We start from the raw sequence: 16,849 nt of genomic DNA on the forward strand, positions 1-16,849 counted from the left end.
TCAGTTAGAACAGTGAAAATGTCTATAAGAGAAATCAATGCTCAGAGCAGCAGGTTTAGCAGCTTGACCCCCTCTCTCCGCTTGTGAAATCAATTGTTCCCAGTTAACAACCACAGGTGTGGATAATGGAATAATTATGAATTGGACTGGGTGTATCTTGTTGATTTGTGCAAAATGAAATCTCATTGTAGAAGGATTATGATTGCCACTTAAAAACCACAGGCTCTCACTGTCTAAGCCAGGGAGAGAACCAAAACACATTTTTAAATTAATTTTGCAAGATTGGTTATGATCTTTGAGATTGAGTGCTAATGGACTTGCTCAACTCTAGCAGATTTTAGCCTCAATTGGTAAACTATCACTCCACTGAAGCCCTTCGCTCAAGCCCTTCTCTCAACCCCTTCAGTTCAAAAGAAAATCCATCAGAAAGGAAAAAAAGTTGAACACATCTGCAAATATTTGTTAAAGTTTACATAATATAAGTGAATGAGAATACAGGAAGCAGATGTGGACCAAGTTTGAGCAAATAATATCGTAGCATATGGAAGACAACTGGGGCCTCATTTATAACCATTGTGTAAATTTCACACTAAATATATATTTTTTTTTAAAAAGGTGCACATATGAAAATATTTTATAATTGAACAATCTTAAAAATGTGCACATGTGAATGAGCTTCACTGCCCCAGCTCATTAACGCCCACTTATCAATCAATCAGATGCATTTGTATAGCACTTTTTACATAGACAAATGTTGCAAACACAATACTAAAGAATATTAACAATACAAACAATATGATCTAACACCAAACCATAAACCCTCAAAAAGCAAGCTAAGGAAAAAACTCCCCAGGGGGGAGAAAAATATAGGGCACAGTGGCAAGGAAAAACTTGAGGAAGAAACCTTGGAGGAAGACACCCCAGGGGGCACCCATCCTCCTCTGGCTGATCAGGTGCTGAATAGTAAACTGATGTGGAATGTGGTGTGGTGCAAGGGTTCAGGGGTCCATAGTGAAGGGCAGCTTTCTGGTGTGACTTGGGTGGGGCAGCAAGGGCAGCCTGGAAGAATTCAGGAACTGGAGTCCTGTTTTGAGGGGCTCAGAGCCCCTCGGACAGATAAGCAGAAAGAGGACAACACAAGATTAGAGGCTGTTGCAAACTGAAAAACAGATACATTAAACAGTAGGAGAGAATCAGCATAAAGCAGGTGGCCTGAGGCGTCTAAAATACATCTAAAGGACGAGGCCAAGTGCCCACTTACACCGGGTACCCTCTGACACAGGCCGTCCCAGCACCGTGACCATCCCAACACCGTGACCATCCCAGCCCACACAGTACCGGGCGGTATGCCTGCACTGGGAGACCGAGGCCGACAGGAGAGGTCCCAGCCAACGCGAAGCAGGAAAAACAAGAAGAGACACTTTTCTAAATAGAAAAAAAGTAGTGAAGTGGATGCAAAACAGCACATATTATTTGCAGGTTTTGGTAGAATAGTAGAATAAAGAATATAAGACAATATATTTCTTGGCAAGAAGTCACAGACAGCTGCTGTGAACGCAGCAAGCTTAAAGAACCATACACTCTTGGAGCTCAAGAAGAAGTGGTCCGATATCACGGTTAGAGGCACCAAAACGGCACACACCTATGAAGCCAGTGCGAAGGCCACGTGTGGAAGGGTGTAGTAACTCACGAGACAGACACACAGACAATGATTTTCGCTTATCTGTCTCTGGTGGCTGCCTCTTCAAATTGTGCGTGCATGCAGAAACACAACAGCTAATGTCAGGTACTGCAAGCCCATTTCGAGCAGTTATATTGTTATTTGGGAGAATGTTGTTGTTTGGAACTTCAAAAAGATTTACAACATGCTCCTTTATTAAACATTCATATTTTTAAGCAAAATGTATTGTACTCTTTTTAGTTTAAGGGTGTTAGTTGTTAGAATGAACTCTCTTTGACCATGCCAAGTGAACTGATAAAAGCCCTCAACAGTGATCTATCAAATATTTATTTTGTCTGATAGTATAGATCTATCTGTGTTGTCAGGGAGGTACACAGGAGGCATTTACATGTGGCTATATGGAGCGAAGTGAATGAAAACAAAGCAGGAATTCTTGAGCTGGGCTTCATGGCAGTAATGGACGCCAGGGTGACAGATGACATGTCTTTCTGACGCAGGATGAGGATGTGAAAGGTAACGGATGTATCCCTCAGGGGGAGTGCTGTAGTGCTCTATCTGTCATCATCAGAGGCAAGGCATGCTGGGAGCAATGGCAAGAAGAAACGGGGGGAAGGACTTGTCCAAATCATCTGTAACAGCCTCTGATCCTTGCCTCTTTTCGTTCTGTACCACCAATCGGAAAGAATCTGAGGAACTCCTCTCGGCAATATGTTGCCTTCATAGATCAGTCATCATGGAGAAACAGCGAAAAGGAGAGGATGTGATGTATGTTCACATTAATAATAATTACATTCAATCTCTGAAGGCTTTTGTCCACCAACATTTGATACTGCTGATATCATTCAAATGATATCAGCAGTACTGTCATTTCATCTCTTGATGTCCACTCAGACAAAATTCTCCATGACAGTTGTTTTCAGACATTTAACACGATCGTTATGAGCAGGGCAATTTCCCCTAATTTGCAACCCCCCCCACCCCACTTACCATTCATTCCCCTTTCGCTGTAACAGTAGAATATAAAGCAATTTCACCATTTAACTTTGCTACCGGAATTCCTGCACTGCTAGCTATATCTGTCGGATGTCAGTCAGGAGTCATTCTGACAGACAAAAAGAAAGAAAGGGGAAATAGCTTTGGAGTGCGTCGCTCCAATAGAACATCTGTGCCCCCTCTGTGAGAACCTCTCTGTCTCCCTTTATCTGCACCCAGCCGAATGAAAAGCGGCAAGACAAAGAGATGACAGGTAAATGATTGCCCCCCCCCCCCCAACAAGAGGCTGGCAGCACCAGGCATTACTCGTACGCCACCCATTCCTATGGCACACGCAGAGCTGGACAATCTCACAGTGAGACAGACAACAGAGAAAGAAATAGAAGTGGAGAAAGACATACATTAGCATGTACAGTATTTGAAAGACAGACAAACACAGATATGACAGGCAAACAAAATTTGAAAGAAAGACCTCACAATTATAATGGACAGACAGGCATACTCAGATGTTTGGATCAATGGGTTGTCTGCTTCAGACCAGTCAACCAGTGGCCTATAGGTACAGCCTGACAGAACTTGAAACTTGATTTGAAACGTCTCAACATCATCCAGCACAACAAAACATAATGAAAGTGCACCCCGACCACCCCTACTGTTTATTTTGTTTGACAGATGCAGTGATGATGTTGTCATTGTAGGTCTTGCTTTTTTGTGCTGGAGAGCATTTAGGCAGCAGTAAGGGAAAGTGCTTCAAACTTGGAACCCAAACAGCATGTTTGACACCCTCAGATGAATGGCCTCAATCAAACTTTTCCTTCTGGGGTTCTCTCCTTCATTTTGAATGCCAAAAGTATGTTTCAGGGCTTCCCGCTAAACATGAAGGGTTCTATTTACTACTTTCAACATGCAAACGACCAGAAAAAGAGTATCCCTATTAGTGAGGTGAAATTACAAGTAAAAGGTATGTAATCATCTTACAAGACCCAGAATCAGTGATTATAGTCATCACAGTGTTTTGAGTCATAGTGGTACGAACTTGGGCATTGTGTTATCATTGCATTCCCTTTTTAATGTTTTCATTTGTCCTCATATGATTTTCAATTGAGTCATGCTAGAACATTAATGCCACCATTTGAATGACAGATCAGTTTCTGTTTTACATCAAATGATTTCCCATTGGTATCTATAATGTTATAACTGTTTGTATATTTTTTTTTATTCTGCTGCACAAAGAAATGTTGAAGCCTCTCCCAAACACAGTGTGTTTATGTAAACACTGGAGCTGCCTCGATTAACCTTGTTATTTCAGGGGCGTTAATTGAAATAGCCCAGAGCCAAGCCTCTGAATGTCAGGTCACTTGGAAAAGCCAAGTAACTAATGTCTTTATGGGGCTTCAATAATAACACATTGGGCGCCAGAACTATCTAGATGAGATTTTGTACAAGGAGAAATTGCAAGTTCAGATTTAGGTGAAAATTAGCCACTGGCAGTATCATTTTTACAAGGTCGCATCCAAAATAACTTGGAGGCACTACATAAGTAGCAAAGAAATGGGTTTTAAATCTGTTTAGCAAATCTGAAGGTTTCTCTCAGGTATTCTGTACAGAGCTGGTTTACTTTAATTATTTATTTTTAGCAATTTGCACAGAGCTGGTATAGCAATGTCAAAAGTAAGCAAAATGCTTTTTGCTGCTGATGAACCAATGCAAAGGGAGAAAATGATGTATAATTCAGATGAAAAGATTACACATTTGACTGGGGTGGAACGTTAAGGAAAATGGTCACTTAGTTGTTCACTAACAGTGTGGAATGCAATCACTTTAATTGTCATCAGTATCACCTTATTTGCAAATCTCTCAATTTAAACACTGACTGGCTGTACTCATTATTGCTCCCTTCATAAGACCTGTTCACTGGGGTACAAAGAGGATGTGAGTCACTGTGAGGAGCCCTGCTGGGGCAGGTACAGTCATAGCAACCCTTCCCTGATGGCCTGAACACCGGCACATGGAACACAGCATTGATTTTCAGTCACTGTTTTTATGCGTCGTGAAAGGCCAGTCCTGTGGGGGGTTCTCATTGTGATTGATATTGTAAAGCAGTAATTGGCCCAGTGTACGGAGTTTGTCCTATTATCTGCGTGTATACTCTCGTGGATCTTTTTAAATAGTTGTCAAGGCGACTGAGACATGAGTCACTGTGGCTTACAAGAGGGTCATGGTCAGTTGGGGTCACAGGCCATTGACTGAAATTCAATGTCAGGGCTGGACTCAAACAATCTCAGATTAGAGGTGAACCACAGTATTAGTGCAGTGACAGGATGCTTTGTGTGCATATCATCAGTGTTCAGTGTACAGTATGAGCTCCACTGGGCTTTTCCCTTTGGTAGGTCGATGGGTCTATGGAAGTCAGCATACGACAGGCCCTCAGTAGACAGAAAGACTTTAATGTTCACAGGCTAGTAATGATCCATGTGTTGTATCACTTAAGAATAGTCAACTATTGATTCTCTTCACCATGTTTTCTCATTCCTACAATATGCAGTTGTGGCCAAGCAATTGGCTGTTTTTAAGTAATTGTCTGATTTTAATTATGGTATGGATTATGTACAGTGCCCTGTGTAAGTAATGGGACAGTGAAGCATCTTTTCTTCTTTCTGCTCTACACTCTAAACGTTTGGATTTGAAATCAAACAATTACTATGAGGTTAAAGAAGAGATTCTCAGCTTTTATTTGATGGTATGTGTACATTTCACCATTCAGCAACTACACAACTTTTCATGCATAATCGCCCTATTTCAGGGTACCCAAAAGTAATGGGACAGATTTACCAAATGTTCAAATTAAGCACTCATGTTTAGTATACAATGCTTTGCATACAGTAACACTGCGACCCCTTGCGACCCCTTGACCCCACCAGACACTGGGTACCTTCTCTGGTGATGCTCTGCCAGGCCTGTACTGCAGCCATCTTCAGTTGTTGTCTGTTTTGAGGTCATTTTGCCCAAAATCTTATCATCAGGAAATGAAATGCATGTTCAATTGGATTTAAATCTGAAGATTGACTTGGCCAGTTCCTTTCCACTTTTTGGCCCTGAAAAACTCCCTAGTTGCTATGGCAGTATGTTTTGGGTCATTGTTTTACTGTATGATATAGCGCCATCCAATGAATTTGGAGGCTTTTGCTGGCACTTGAGCAGACAATGGTTCTCTACACTTCTGTGCACGTCTGAAAGTCTAAATCACTCAAATAAACAGTTCACAGTGGGGACATACAGTTGTCAAGACTCATAATTTGTGCGAAATGTTTCTGTGAAAAAACAGTGACAGTTCAAACAAAAACCATCATAGCAGCGTGCACAAACAACAACAGCCACCATCGTGTTGCTTTAAACTTTTAGACGGGGTTATAAATTGTAATCGCTGTAAGCTAATTTAGATTATGGTTTCTGTCAGCCAAGAGTTGGCTCAATTAGCCCGCTTGTAAGCTCACTCTTTCTCCAGAGCTAAGAATAACGTAGCCTGAGTCCACATTTTCTGATCTGAATGAGAACTGTGTCATGCTGTTGCTACTAATGTGAACGTCTACATAAAAAAAATAAACTGCTCACATTGAGGACATGCAGTTGGAAAGACAGGCCTATAATTTGTGCAAAATGTTTCTGTGAAATAACAGTGTGGTCAGCTCAATGCTGATTGTTGCGTTAATCGTAAATACTTGACGTTCCAATCAAGTGTTCGATCACACCGTTGAGACCGTCACTTGAGTGACCACTCTACACTTGTATCACCCATTTGAATACCATTTTAGGCTTTATTATATTATTCCTTGGAAATGTCATACTTTCACTCATAAATAAATCAGTTAATAATTAAGTAAATAACCAGAAAGAGAAAACATTGCAATACTACTTTTATATCTCTACCTCCATTTCTTCCCCTGTCTCTCTCTCTCTCTCTCTCTATCTTTCTCTCTCTCTCTGAGTGCTTTTTTCCAAGTGGTTAACGCCAAAGCATATCTGTGAAACCAGAGGCATATACTGTATATTCTCAATTGCCTTAAACCAAACGATCGCTGAACACACTCCATCATGTTGCTCTTTGACCTCTACAAGATCTCTGGCTGGATGTTAGCGGTAATGAAGGGGATGTCGTTGAGTGGGTGGGGTGGAGACTGATACAAGAGCCCCTTGAGAGGCATCCTTCTCTCTCCAGGAAGACCTAGCAGCCCTGTACCCAAGCCCACAATCAGGGATCTAAATACTTCACTCCTGCAAAATGGATAGCAATTGTTTTATTAATTACTGCAGACCCCCCCCATCTCTCTGTCAGCAGTAAGTGGAGAGAAAGTGTCAAACACTTGAACAATAACATTTCCTTAGGCTGCTTTCATCAGACCAAGAGCTATCAGAGTCTGCTGTGTGGAGCCAAAAAAAAAACAGATTCCCTTCCCACCCACCCCCAAATCCTTGCGTTCTTTATCTTGAATTATGAATGGTTGAATGGCAGATGAGCATAGGAAGGGGGTGGATAGTACCTTTTACTTTACAGTGGGACACACACTCATAGTGCACACACACACACACACACACACGCACATAGGTGTCAACAGGTTGCATTTAAACCTTCAGCCACAGGGCTGCGGCTGGGTTTCTGTGATGAATAATGATTGACTGGCCCTAGCCAGATCTGCGTCAGTTGGAGCTGAAGCTTCTGAACTGTGCCGCAGGCAATTACTTTGTTTATAGAAAAAAGAGAAGAGGCTGGAAAACATAAGACGAGAAAGGGTGCTGCAAGTTAACATTGCCATCTGGTGGTGAAGAGAGGTGCACCTGTCAAGGTAGGGTGCAGTAAATCATTTCAGAAGAGCCTGGATTTTGGGAGATCAGAGAAAGTGGCAGAAGGTATAAAAGAGATTAACTGTATTTCTATGCTAAAACTGCCACACACTTGCCAGGGATTTTTTATGTAAAGAGGTGGAGCTGTGGCCCGTTTCCTGTGCCTTTGACAGTGTGTGTTCTATCACCCTGAGTTACGCCTGTCACAGAGGAACAGAAGGTAAACACCCAGACAGCTGCCTCACCAAAGGTTAATGAGGTGAGTATGTGTTTTGTCTAAATGACTATATGTTATGATGTATGTGTTACTATCAAAGCCCTACAACACATACTGACGTTTCTGAGAGTAATGATTGGTTAACATCCTGTGGTCATATTCAGGTTGCATTTCTATGTTCATGCTGTGTTTCATAATGGCATAACAGCTTCACAAAAGACACAGTGTAGTGCCGTGTAAATTGTGAAGGGTTTAATGCAGAGATTGGGACAAAGCCATTCCACATTCCTAAACTGACTGTGATTGAAAGAAATCCTCTCTGAGTTCAAGATGAAGTGTGCATTTAAAGAAAGTAAATGCAGTACTGTAGGTTTAGAATCCGTATATGAATCCTTCACTTCATCGCAAAGAGCCAGGGATTTGTTAAGGCTGAAATATATATATAGGATTTTCTGCTAACAATGCAGCCTAGTAAAATCTACTTTCCACTGCAATCAATACCTTGACATTTCCTGTCAAGAGCTGTGCAGCCTCCTTATGGTTATTCAATGCCTTTCAGATAGATACAAGTTAATTTCACTGATAACTGTGAGGCCAAGTTTCTAATTTCACAATGTTTTGCTATGTGGATTTAATATTCCATTATGGAGCTATTTTTTTTCCTGACCGAACAGCTCAAGGAGAAAGGGAGATTGTGTTGGGAGAGAGAGTGGGGAAGAAAAGAATAGAAATTGTTTCCAAAAGGGGGAATGTTAGAAAAATGCAATTCATGGGCTTATTTATTTCATATCAGCCTGTCCAGTCAAGGCTTACCTGGTCATTGAGGGGAGTGGAGGGGAGTGGGAGGAGAGAAAAAGGAAAGATGGAGAGGGAAGCAGAGGGCATCTGAATTGGAAGGCTTATCTTTGAGCCGCACATACTGTACGGCTGGGGTCTGCTCCCTGCTCTCTCATGTGGGTGAGATTAAGGCTTTTGGGGGCCAGCTGTGCCAGAGTCAGCACACACCTGTCACCAGTGCTCATTGCTAATGTCACATAATGGGCCACCGAGAGCCTCTTTCTCACCTATGGCTGAGGAAGTGACATCACAGTCTGCCAAAAGACTCAGCAAGACCCATGGGACACAAACACGGCGCTGATGGCACTTAGCAGCAGAAAATGCTGAAGGAGTATTTTTCTAAAAGATTCACAGTCAGGATCTGTGTTAAATGGCAGGAGGAGGGCCATGTAGTCATTCTAATTTTAATTTCCAAATATCCCTGGGTGTCTAAAAAGTCACTGTGTGTTTTTTGTAAGAAAAGTTGTCACTAAATAAATAATATATAAATAAATAAATAATAAATAATTATTATTTTCCGCTTGCCTCCACCTGTCATTGAAATGCATGCAGTGATTTTTTTTGATTGACAGTTCGTCTCTTGAGTCAGTCTTCATACACATTATTTCCGAAGTTCAGTGCTTACCCATTCTTCAGCAGCTATACAGTGTCTCTAACGTGGATGTAGGTCGCATTTCTGTTTGCAGTTCGATGCTACTACATTTTTGGTAAGTTGCTTTGGCACAAGCTTTGTAAAATCGATAGCAATTCTACTAGACTGTTAAGTTAGCAGGTCGTTTTTTCTAGGTTGCTAAACACAACACAGTGCGAGCTCAAACAACAAGGTAACTTAATTGCATCATTCTCTTACCGTTGTTTTCTGAACAGTCTGCTGCATTTTACCACAACATTTGAAATGCCAAGTTTCATCTAGTCTTGGCTGTTATCTGTACCTGCCTTGAGCTGTCGCTGTGCACACTGCTAATGCTGGCTAAAGCGGGAGGGATGTAGCAATTGAACAAATGATACGATTGGTGTATTTGATTGAGGTGTACTTGGTTGTCATTGATGTATTCAAATCAGAGACAATCTAATGCCCCAGGATAATCATAGGATTCTCAGCAGAACAGTTAAGTTGCGAGTTAGCTAAGATAATGCATGACAGCAAGCTTGGGACTGAAGAGTGGAATTAATAAATGAGCGTGCTGTGCATGACCTTTAACAGGCTGGGCACTAGGCGGGGCTACGTGCCTGCAATAACTAAGTTGACTGAAAGAGAACTACTTCTTTTTTTTTGCGATAACAAAAGTATATAGTCCAGTATATAGCCGTTACTAAACTTTGTTTGAAGTTTCTCTGAGGAGATGTTGGCATGTCATTTAAACGATGCTAACCCTTAGGGTCCATTGGAATCCTATATTGGAGAGGGCGCTGCTAACTGGTAGCCTGTCCCGCTGTAGCAAAGTGGAGAATGGAGAACCAGAGGAGCTTTCACTACTATGAGGACAACTCTGGGTAAGATGATATTTCACCTAAACATGAAAATAGGCAGAACCATCACTTAAAGGGTGTGGGTTTCAAATGTTATACACATCATGGAGAAAACCTGATAGACACAGTCAAACAAATAAACATAATTTCTAGAAGCAAAACATGTGCATATTATGACCTCAGACTCAATCATGTTTTGCTTACTTGTACTTTTCATGGTGAAATGATTTTGAAAGATGTTTACCCTCTGCGAATACAAATGAGTTAAGATACATTAAATATTATAGTCCAAAAAGATATCGAGGCCGTTCCATTGTTCAGTTTGCATGCTTATTACAATGCACATATGCATGACCAAGCTCAGATTAGATTGAAACTAAACAACATTGTATCTGGCCGTGTGACAGTACCCTGGCTATAAGATTTCACTTTCAATCCCACAGATAAGCGACGTACATGCAATGTTCATAGCATCTGAAAATGCAGATGAGATGCTGAGAAACACATCCATGTTGTAGCCACAACTGTTCTTTTGGATAAATAGCAATGATTCTCAGAGGGATGAATTCTATTGTGACCCGTGAAGAGAAAAAAACATTTAAAGTCTCCACGGAGCTTACGCAAAGTCTGCACATTCACACTGCACACTGCCACCTACACACTGATCGCCAGGGAGAAAGGGAGAATGGACAAGGGAACCCTAATGTGAGAGCTGGAGACTGCGCTGAAATTATCCCCATGACCCTCTATGTTGCCCTTAAAAAGGCAATTATAAGAGTTTGATGCACCTCAATGACTAATTCCCCAGCTAACAGGCGTTGAAGGGCCTGAGGGGGACTCTGTGCAATCGCTCTTTTCCATAACGAGAAAGAAAACACGTAGTGTAGGGGGAGGAGAAACCGTGGAGGGGGGGGGGGGGGGGGGGTGGGCGGGTGGACATATTGAGCATTAATATTTTACACGCTTGGCCTCCATTTGTCTTCTTCCTATTTTCCTTGAATTTAATCATCTCTGCACACATATGAGAGGGTGCCTGGGCTTGAATATGAGGAGAACCAGGCGGTAAAAGAGCGGTTATAAAGAGCGCCGGGTCATTGTGATGACTCTGTTTGAAATAAGGGACTGCAGGAATCACATTTAACATTTCTCTACTCAACGAGAGTGAGAATTCAAAAATTGCAGCATTGTGGGATATTGGTTTGGCAGTTATGACCAATAGACAACCAAACAAACTATTTTAATAAGCAACAACGAAGATGGTGAGGTGTGGAAAAGGGTGGTAAGGGCATTTAAATGCTTAGTAGACGCAAACATGATATCTTTACATTCTACTATATTGACAAAAACAGGCTGTGAAAATCAGTGTGAGAATGTCCACTGTGGAGGTGGGATGTTGAGTGTGAGCTAAAGAGACTGTGGCTGTGTAGAGATAGAATCAGGCCTGAGGGAACAGCCATGCAGACAACAGGGATTACATTACCCTCCATGTCTGACTCTCCGACATCTCCCATCGGATTCACTGGGCCATGGGACCTGTCTTCGCATCTTCCCTGCCAGCCTCCATGGGAGACTGCATTATCTGAGTGGCCTTCCCTTTCCGGGTTCTGCCAAACTCTGTGTCTGCCCGCATAGCATCAGCGTGACTGATGTTAATATTTCAATTCAACTGCACTCTTGTAATAATCGCTTTGTGTGTGTGTGTGTGTGTGTGTGTGTGTGTGTGTGCGTATGTGTGTGAGTTTGTGACAGACAGAACGAGAGAGAGAGAGACAGACAATTTTTTATACTCCTGAAAGGCCTGAAAGAATACCACATTCACTTGGGTTAGCTAGTTGATATATTGTCCATATCTCAATATACAGATAAGTTCCTTTCTGACTCCCCCAACAGTTCAGTGGGGAAGGTATTTTGGTAACACTTATGTAAACGTATGTAAAGTGTTACCAAAATACCTTCCCCACTGAACTGTTGAGGGAGTCAGGGAAAGGAACGTATCTGCATATTGAGATATGGACAATATATTTGCCACATTTGTAAAGGGCTAATAAGAATTAGTTAATAAATCACTTATAATCAGTTTATTATTCAATTATTAACCATTTACAAATAGTTCTGTCATTAGTTTTGGTTCGGACTGATCGATATTCACTTGGTGCCTGCCAAATAGGGAGCTTGCAATCAGGAGCCAGTTATTAATGCTTTATAAATGCACTTATAAATGCTTTGAAAACTAATCCTGATGTGAAATAATGTAATATTATTTGCAATTGTTGCACAGTGGTTGCACAGTTGGGAAATTGTATTTGCTAGTTTTTACATCAGAGGTATGTAATTATGGGTGTAATTACTCTTAATTAATGTACTCTATCTATGCCTCCAGAGAGGAGCCACAAGAGATTTTAAAGGTTGATACAAACAATATTTTTCTTTAAAAAAAAAAAAATCTATATTCTGTGCTTTCATGATGCTTAATAGAACGTACAAACAGTCAATTCATCAAGCCAACGATGATGAAAACTACTACAGTATGTCAAGACAAACTCAATTTGCTGAGTCCTTTATTTGCTTGTCTTGCTCGGCATGACTGACGGTGATGGGGACAGACAGCTTATTCATGAGGTGACTCTCAACTGCACGAATTCCAAATCATGTTCAACTAAGTGACTCTTTCTGTGAGGCACATTTTAGCGCCGTCCTTTTCAATTTCTCACTTTCTCTCTTTCTGTTTGTCATATACTATACCAACTCCGGGGCATGGATTAGCAGGGAGTGTGCTATCATGCTCTGCATAAGCCAGTACTTTCTGTCAACTCATTCTCTCTGTAGTTATCACAGTTGTCATGGTAATAGTTTTGCAATCATAATTGTCTGGTTGTGTAATTGTCTCAGCCCAGGAGGGTTTTACTCCACATCAGTTCTCTCTTGGTTTATTTGTGTCTCTTGTACTGTATAATCCACACCTATAATTGTACTACCAATATGTTTATCTAACGTGGTGATAATTGTGTCCATGATTTTAAAGTTGTTCTCTTTACAGCTTGATTATAAGATTCCTTTATGTGGGCAATATCCCAGGTGCATGGTGTTATGCTAAATTAAATTAAAATTGTTTTGCTATTTACTATAATTTCCAGTGAGAATTGCTTCCACACTCAGTTGTGAAGAAGGTTGGTCTTGGCAAAAGTAACATTTGTTAATTGATTTGTGTCTTGAAGTTATCAGTGCCATTTCTTGCAGGAGATGATTTAAGTAGCGACATGGTTTGGGATTTGCCTTTGTCACAGATGTTTTCATCCATCCTTTTCCTAAATACAATTTAGTGAAGTTGATAATGGTGTGCAGATTTCTGTGATAATGTGTCCCTGTATTAAAACCTTAATTAGAAGAGGATATAAGATTGTGATGGAATTACAGTACTACAGTCTCCTACCAAACCATTAATTCCTGCTGAAGGCATGCCCATGTCACCAGTTGCTATGATACTCATGCTTTTCAAATGCTGTGCAATCAAAGCACAAGGTCCCTCTGACAGAGGAAGACTTTGACTCAGAGCTGTCTGGCGATAGAATCAAAAGCTCCATTGAACTGCACTCTGCCGCTTTTAACTTCCCCTCATCGCCAGTCACAGTGTTGAACAGAGGTTTCCACACTATCTCTGTCGCCAGCGTACTGGAATGAGAAAGGTAGGCTTCACACACTGCAGCGGGAAACTGGGTCAGTACTATGAGGAAAAAAGGAAAAACAGTCTGTTCTATTTTTAAAAATATATGGCGCAGAAAGTGACAGAAAGACATTTGTTTTTGTTTATGTGCATTTGTTTTTTTTGTCCTCCAGGTCTGAAGATGGAGGTAGTAAAGTTATGTTTCCTACACATCATAATGCACCATCATAATGTGCCATGCCACAGGATTTATAGTGTTGCCTGCATTTGAAAGCTGCATACTAAAAGGAATGTCTCCCCCTGCAGTTGCTTGTGAGAAATTGAAGCAATTCACTTGGAGAAATGGTAACCTTTATGTACTCCGTCAACATTAATCTCCACTATTACCAACCAAGAAAAATTAGCCCTGGTTCAGTATCAGAAAATGCAATGCCACTTCACTTATCAATCACAACGGAATGCATGCCCTTGGTTATGTCTATCCAATCACACAATTTGCAAGCGGGAGATTAAATGTCAGTGATATATTTATTGTCACCTTTAAAACACCTTTAAAACAGTGATTATTGAAACATAGAGTGAGTGGACCGTGTCACCCGGTGTACTGATGAGGTGTCTGTGCCTCTTATGGAGTCTTATTGAGCCATTTTCTGTGTTTTTCTAAATACCCTAATTATTTTACAGCCTTCACACACTGGCAGCAGAGGGGCCATTAGCATGTGAACTGTCAGGCTGTGCAGGCGTCGTCCTCTCCCCTCCTGAAAGCAGACCCTCTTTGTGTTGAAGCAGGCCATTGTCAGCCCCCTTCCTCTTATTGGGCTTATTTAACCATTTGCTTGTGAAAGGAGGGGTCACATCAAGGCCAAACAGTCTGAACTTTACCTTCACCATAGCGTAACCCCTCGCAACAATCTGCCTTAATCAGTAAGACCTGGGTTGAAGGGGTGTGTGCAGGCCAGAGGAACGTGATTCTCTCTTGTCCTTCCCTTGCGATCTCTCTCTCTCCCTCTCTCTCTCTCTCCCTCTCTCCCTCTCTCCCTCTCTCCCTCTCTCTCTCTCTCCCTCTCTCCCTCTCTCTCATCTCTATTAAATAAAAGTCTGTCTCACTCACTCGCACGCACGCACACACACACACACACTCCACTGCCGATTATTTTTTACAGATAGTGGATTCCTCTTCTATCAGATGCTTCTGATTTCTCTCTCTTCATTTTCTTTCATTCAGTGTCAAACTGGTCACATAGACATCAGATCATTTAAATAAAAAGAAGTAGGTTTGAATGGCTAGTCGTCCATGGTGCTGAGCACTCTATTGACGAGTCTCACGTTTGAAAACTCCCACTCAACATTAGAGGATAAAACACGGTGAGAGAACGTGTGAGAAGCCAGTGTTCCTTCCCAATCTCATAGTGGCCGATACACAATAAGGGCCAGGGTGAAAAGTGGGACAGACAGTTAGCCACCTTCACCTCAGTTACACAAAGGAGTGGCGGGTGGATTAGGAGAGGAAGTGAAGGAGTTTAGCATGGTTCCCTTTCAACAGGAGACCATTAGGGAACACTCCACAGGGTCAAGGAAGGACAATGGCCTGCACCTCATCCTGAGCTCAGCAAGGTCACACTCCCATGACCTCCGACCTCATCAGCCTGCACCTGTGAGGCAGATGGAGGGGTACGATGCAGTTCCCCATAGACTGGGGGTGACATCATGGCCTGTGCTCAGCTGACAAGCTGGGAGGTGGCATATCTCTTCCAAGTGTTTAGGGAAGCTTACCTTTAAAAGTCTATAGCTTTTTCTTCATTCTATTCCCTTCTGTAACGTGATAACAATTAATTAAATGAATTTATGATCACAACTGACACAGATTGTGAGCTGATATTTATGCTCAATCATGTTCCCACTGAGGGGCTAATGAGGCTGTAGTTGAACGTGATATCTTGGTGCACAGTTGTAGATGTGAGATTGCTGCCATGATTACTTGGTGAATAAGCACCGTTGAACAAGCATTCATGTGCCTCAAAATAAACTAATGAATTAAACACGTCACCAAAAGTAGAGGGCTTTCAATACACTGTGGGGTGCAAAATATAACAAACACATGCCTGGTTAGATTTTATACGTAACAGGTCTATTTTATGTTGCCGATATTTGTAATTTGTCCCATTGAAAAAAGAGAAAACAATTCTCTCTTGCAAATTTTCACAAGCCCCATAGTTTTCTGTTATTCTATGCATCTTTTCTCCTGAATCTCTCTCCCAAAGTCTCTCTCCCAAAAACCTTGGAGTCCAATACTGTACCAAACTCTGTTGTTGACCATTTTAAATGAATTCAATGTTGACTCGACATGTCCAATTAAAAGACTTTCACAGAGAATGAGTGCAAATACTGTAATTAGGGGTCAACATAGCAGTGCTCAGCCACCAGAGGGGTGAGTTTCCCGAAAGCTTGTTAGCACTAAGATCATCTCCTTTTAAGATGGTCCTTTGCCTCGAGCAGTGTCTCACATTGAGGGTAGAGGCGAGGCCTTGAAGATGCAAGAGAATGAGACAATGTGTGGGTAGTACCGTTGGGCTACTCTCTTTGCCTACTTTCCTCCAAATTTGCTAATTTGAAAGTGTAAGAAGGGAAAGTTTCTAACTCTTTGGTTACAGGGACAAGTTATGCAGGTGGGCAAGGGCAAAAAGAATAAATCGCACTTTACGGAGCGCAAGTAGTTTGAATTCGCTAATATCTACGGAGGCCGCATCACCATAAACGCTGTATGGACACAGCAGATGCTGGACCATAAATCAGCTTTAAGAAGAATAACTTTTAAGAACTTTCAAACATAGGTCTACAACATCAAACAATGGAGTGAAATAAATCAATACAGTAAGTAAAAAAGATTGTTTTAAAAAGGATTGGATAGGTGAGCAAATTGCTATGTGGAAGCAATTAAGGAGGAAACGTTTGTGACAGAGTACTTAAATTGTTCATGTATGTAATTCTGCCAGATCAGTGAGGAGGATAGAGGGGAGGATGTTTGGACTGAGAGAAGACCAGCAAGTACCAGGACACAGCCTCAATCTCTTTGGCTACTGCTAGAGTCATTGTGCAATAATGTCTTGGCCACATTCCTCCCCACTTCCTCTCCTTCAGCTGTCTGTATTAA

This window comes from Argentina silus (assembly GCF_951799395.1).
Source record: "Argentina silus genome assembly, chromosome: 11".
In the NCBI taxonomy this organism is placed as follows: Eukaryota; Metazoa; Chordata; class Actinopteri; order Argentiniformes; family Argentinidae; genus Argentina; species Argentina silus.